This window comes from Arachis ipaensis, chromosome B4 (assembly GCF_059453495.1).
Source record: "Arachis ipaensis isolate K30076 ecotype BB chromosome B4, ASM5945349v1, whole genome shotgun sequence".
Classification (NCBI taxonomy): domain Eukaryota; kingdom Viridiplantae; phylum Streptophyta; class Magnoliopsida; order Fabales; family Fabaceae; genus Arachis; species Arachis ipaensis.
Genome location: NC_142439.1, coordinates 96,799,106 through 96,804,495, shown reverse-complemented (window position 1 = coordinate 96,804,495; position 5,390 = coordinate 96,799,106). Strand labels below are relative to the sequence as shown.

Below are 5,390 nucleotides of genomic sequence, written 5' to 3'. Positions count from 1 at the left end.
GGCTATGAAGGATGTAAGGAGGGGGTTCGGTTATAGAAGGGGCAATAAAATAAATGACAAGAAAGGTAAAGAGAGCAATTAAGGAAAGCAATTAATAAAGAGAGACATTCATTGGCAAGAATTGAGATCATAGGCTTTCTATCCTAGTCATACAATGATTAATTCATCTTATTTAGTCAACTCCAACAAATGGAAGAAAGTATCATGTTATCTTCACATAGGGAGAATGTCAAACAAGACTAATCAATCATATCACAATAATTAATAAGAATCTATCTTATTTTGTCATCTCCAACATTGGAAGAAGGTATAAGTTATTTTCCATGAGAGAAAGTCAAACAAGACTAGTTAATCTCAATCCAAATATCCTAATCAACTCACTAATTAAATTAGCAAAAGATTAGCGTCATTGAATATGATATTAACTAACAACTCTAGATCACCAACATAAGTTGGGTTTTCATGACTTAAGATTGCCTAATTACTCTTTCCAAGCCAAGAATGTTCAAAATCTACTCTAAAGTCCAACCAATCATTTTATCAAACACTTGGAAGGCTGATGAGCGGATAATTTATACGCTTTTTGGCATTATTTTTACATAGTTTTTAGTATGATTTAGTTAGTTTTTAATATATTTTTATTAGTTTTTAAATAAAAATCATATTTCTGGAATTTACTATGAGTTTGTGTGTTTTTCTGTGATTTCAGGTAATTTCTAGCTGAAATTGAGGGACTTGAGCAAAAATATGATTCAGAGGCTGAAGAAGGACTGCAGATGCTGTTGGATTCTGACCTCCCTGCACTCAAAATAACTTTTCTGGAGCTATAGAAATCCAAATGGTGCGCTTTTAATTGCGTTGGAAAGTAGACATCTAGGGCTTTCCAGCAATATATAATAGTCTATACTTTGCCCGAGTTTTGACGACGCAGACTTGCGTTCAAACGCCAACTTCCTACCCTATTCTGGAGTTAAACGCCAGAAACAGGTTGCAAATCAGAGTTAAACGCCAGAAACAGGCTACAACCTGGCGTTTAACTCCAAAAAAAGTCTCTACATATGAAAGCTCAATGCTCAGCCCAAGCACACACCAAGTGGGCCCGGAAGTGGATTTCTGCATCATTTACTTATCTCTGTAAACCCTAGTAACTAGTTTAGTATAAATAGGACTTTTTACTATTGTATTTACATCTTTTGATCATTTTTGAGACTATCTTTGTATCACTTTTGATCTCTTGATCACGTTTAGGGGGCTGGCCATTCGGTCATGTCTGGACCTTGTTCTTATGTATTTTCAACGGTAGAGTTTCTACACACCATAGATTAAGGTGTGGAGCTCTGCTATTCCTCATGAATTAATGCAAAGTACTATTGTTTTTCTATTCAACTCAAGCCTATTTCTTCTCTAAGATATTCATTTGCACACAAGAACATGATGAATGTGATGATTATGTGACCCTCATCACCATTCTCATTTATGAACGCGTGCCTGACAAACACTTCCGTTCTACATGAAAGAAAGCTTGAATGCATATCTCTTAGCCTCCTGATTTATGATCAGAGTCTTCGTGGTATAGGCTAGAATCATTGGCGGCCATTCTTGAGATCCGGAAAGTCTAAACCTTGTCTGTGGTATTTCGAGTAGGATCTGGGAAGGGATGGCTGTGACGAGCTTCAAACTCGCGAGTGCTGGGCATAGTGACAGACGCAAAAGGATTACTGAATCCTACTCTAGCATGATCGAGAACCGACAGATGATTAGCCGTGCGGTGACAGCACATTTGGACCATTTTCATTGAGAGGACGGGAAGTAGCCATTGACAATGGTGATGCTCAATATACAGCTTGCCATGGAAGGGAGTATGAATGATTGGATGAAAGCAGTAGGAAAGCAGAGGTTCAGAAGGAATAAAAACATCTCCATACGCTTATCTGTAATTCTCCAATGAATTACATATGTATTTCTATCCTATTTTATATTTTAATTATATTTTAATTATCAAATCTACATAACCAATTGAATCAGCTTGACTGAGATTTACAAGGTGACCATAGCTTGCTTCAAGCCGACAATCTTCGTGGGATCGACCCTTACTCACGTAAGGTTTATTACTTGGACGACCCAGTACACTTGCTGGTTAGTTGTGCGAAGTTGTGACAAAGAACTAAGATTATGAACGTGCGTATTAAGTTTTTGTCGCCGTTACCAAGGAATGAACGATCACGATTTCGTGCACCAAGTTTTTGGTGCCATTGCCGGGGATTGTTTGAGTTTGGACAACTGACGGTTCATCTTGTTACTCAGATTAGGTAATTTTATTTTATTTTTAAGCTTTTTATTTCTTATTTTCGAAAATAATACGAAAAAAACTTTCTTCTTTTTCGTTTTTCCCAAAATAATTTTCGAAAAAACCAAAAAATCTTATAAAATCATAAAAATCAAAAATTTTATGTTTCTTGTTTAAGTATAATGTCAATTCTTAAGTTTGGTGTCAATTGCATGCCTTTATAATTTTCTTTAATTTTCAAAAATTCATCATATGTTCTTCATGATCTTCAAGTTATTCTTGATGATCTTCTTTGTTTGATCTTTGCTTTTTTATGTTTTGTGTCTTTTCTTGTTTTTCATATGCATTTTTGAATTATTAGTGTCTAAGGTTTAAAAAGTTTTAAGTTTGGTGTCTTGCATGCTTTTCTTTTCTTAAAAATTTTCAAAAATGAGTCTTGATGTTCTTCTTGATCTTCAAAGTGTTCTTGGTGTTCATCTTGACATTCAAAGTATTCTTGTATGCATTATGTGTTTTGATCTTAATTTCTTGTGTTTTGCATCATTTTTATGTTTTTCTCTTTCCTCATTAAAAATTAAAAAAAAAATTTTAAAAAATATCTTTCCTTGTTTTACTCATCAATTTCAATTTCAAAATTCTATCTTTTTCAAATCTTTTTTACATAATTTTCGAAATTTCTTTTTTTAAAATTGATTTTCAAAATCTTTTTCTCATTCTTAGTTCATATTTTCGAAAATCTCACTAAGATTTAATGTTTTAATTCAAAAAATTTTTAAGTTGTTACTTGCCTATTAAGAAAGGTTCAATCATTGAATTTTAAAATCATATCTTTTAGTTTCTTATTAGTCAAGTAATTAACTTTAATTTCAAAAATCAAATCTTTTTAATTTCTTTTTCAAATCTTTTTCAAATTAAATTTCAAATCATATCTTTTTCAAAAATCAATTTTCAAAATCTTTTCTAACTTCCTATCTTTTCAAATTTGATTTTCAAATCCTTTTTCAATTAACTACCTGACTTTTTGTTTGATTTTAAAAGTTTTCTATTTCAATCATATCTTTTTCAAAACCACCTAACTAATTTTCTCTCTCTAATTTTTGAAAACTCCTTCCCCCTTTTTCAAAATTCTTTTTAATTAACTAATTGTTTTAAATTTTAATTTTATTTTATTTTTCTTTTTAATTTTCGAATTCTAATTAATATTTAAAATAAAAACAAAAATATTTTTATTTTATTTTAATTAATTTTCGAATTTTTCTCTTCTCCTTCTTCTATTCTCCTCTTCTTCTACTCACATAAAGGAATCTCTATACTGTGACATAGAGGATTCCATATTTTCTGTTCTCTTCTTTTTCACATGAGCAGGAGCAAGGATAAGAACATTCTTGTTGAAGTTGATCCGGAACCTGAAAGGACTCTGAAGAGGAAGCTAAGAGAAGCTAAAACACAACACTCTGAAGAGAACTTTACTGAAATTTTCGAAAAAGAAGTAGAGATGGCCGAAATCAATAATAATGGTGGAGGTGCAAGGAAGATGCTTTGTGACTTTACTGCACCAAATTCCAACTTTCATGAAAGAAGCATCTCAATCCCTGCCATTGGAGCAAACAATTTTGAGCTAAAGCCTCAATTAGTTTCTCTGATGCAACAGAATTGCAAGTTTTATGGACTTCCATCTGAAGATCCCTTTCAATTCTTAACTGAATTCTTGCAGATCTATGATACTGTTAAGACAATTGGGGTTGATTCCGAGGTCTCCAGGCTTACGCTTTTCCCGTTTGCTGTAAGAGACAGAGCTAGAATATGGTTGGACTCTCAACCTAAAGATAGCATGAACTCTTAGGATAAGCTGGTCACGGCTTTCTTAGCCAAGTTCTTTCCTCCTCAAAAGCTTAGCAAGCTTAGAGTGGATGTTCAAACCTTTAGACAGAAAGAAGGTGAATCCCTCTATGAAGCTTGGGAGAGATACAAGCAACTGACCAAAAAGTGTCTTTCTAACATGCTTTCAGAATGGACCATCCTGGATATATTCTATGATGGTCTGTCTGAATTATCTAAGATGTCATTGGACCATTCTGTAGGTGGATCCATTCACCTAAAGAAAATGCCTACAGAAGCTCAGGAACTCATTGACATGGTTGCAAATAATCAGTTCATGTACACTTCTGATAGGAATCCTGTGAGTAATGGGACGCCTCAGAAGAAGGGAGTTCTTGAAATTGATACTCTGAATGCCATATTGGCTCAGAACAAAATATTGACTCAGCAAGTCAATATGATTTCTCAGAGTCTGAATGGATTGCAAGCTGCATCCAACAGTACTAAAGAAGCATCTTCTGAAGAAGAAGCTTATGATCCTGAGAACCCTGCAATGGCAGAGGTAAATTACATGGGTGAAGCCTATGGAAACACCTATAATCCCTCATGGAGAAATCATCTAAATCCTCTCAGCAACAGACAGAGAATTCTGAGCAAAATCCATCTAGCTTAGCAAATATAGTCTCTGATCTATCTAAGGCCACTCTAAACTTCATGAATGAAACAAGGTCCTCCATTAGAAATTTGGAGGAACAAGTGGGCCAGCTAAGTAAAAGAGTCACTGAAACTCCTCCTAGTACTCTCCCAAGCAATACAGAAGAGAATCCAAAAAGAGAGTGCAAGTCCATAACCTTACTTGGTGTGGCCGAACCCAGAGAGGAGGAGAAGGACGTGAATCCTAGTGAGGAAGACCTCCTGGGACGTTCACTGACCAATAAAGAGTTTCCCTTTGAGGAACCAAAAGAATCTGAGGCTCATCTAGAGACCATAGAGATTCCATTGAACCTCCTTTTACCATTCATGAGCTCTGATGACTATTCTTCCTCTGAAGAGGATGAAGACATCATTGAAGAGTAGGTTGCTAAATATCTAGGAGCCATCATGAAGTTGAATGCCAATTTATTTGGTAATGATACTTGGGAGGATGAACCCCCCTTGTTAACCAATGAACTAAGTGCATTGATAAGGCAGACATTACCTCAGAAGAAACCGGATCTCGGAAAGTTCTTCATACCTTGTACCATAGGCACCATGACCTTTGAGAAGGCTCTGTGTGACCTTGGGT

The 5,390-nt window shown here is 34.8% G+C and overlaps 1 non-coding gene across 1 annotated transcript; it reads right to left on the bottom strand.

Moving 5' to 3' along the window:
* Positions 1-4,184: 4,184 nt before the first annotated feature.
* On the bottom strand, positions 4,185-4,292 carry LOC148568477 (small nucleolar RNA R71). The gene has a single exon (XR_015882084.1). It is a non-coding gene; the product is annotated as a small nucleolar RNA R71 (small nucleolar RNA).
* Positions 4,293-5,390: the final 1,098 nt, after the last annotated feature.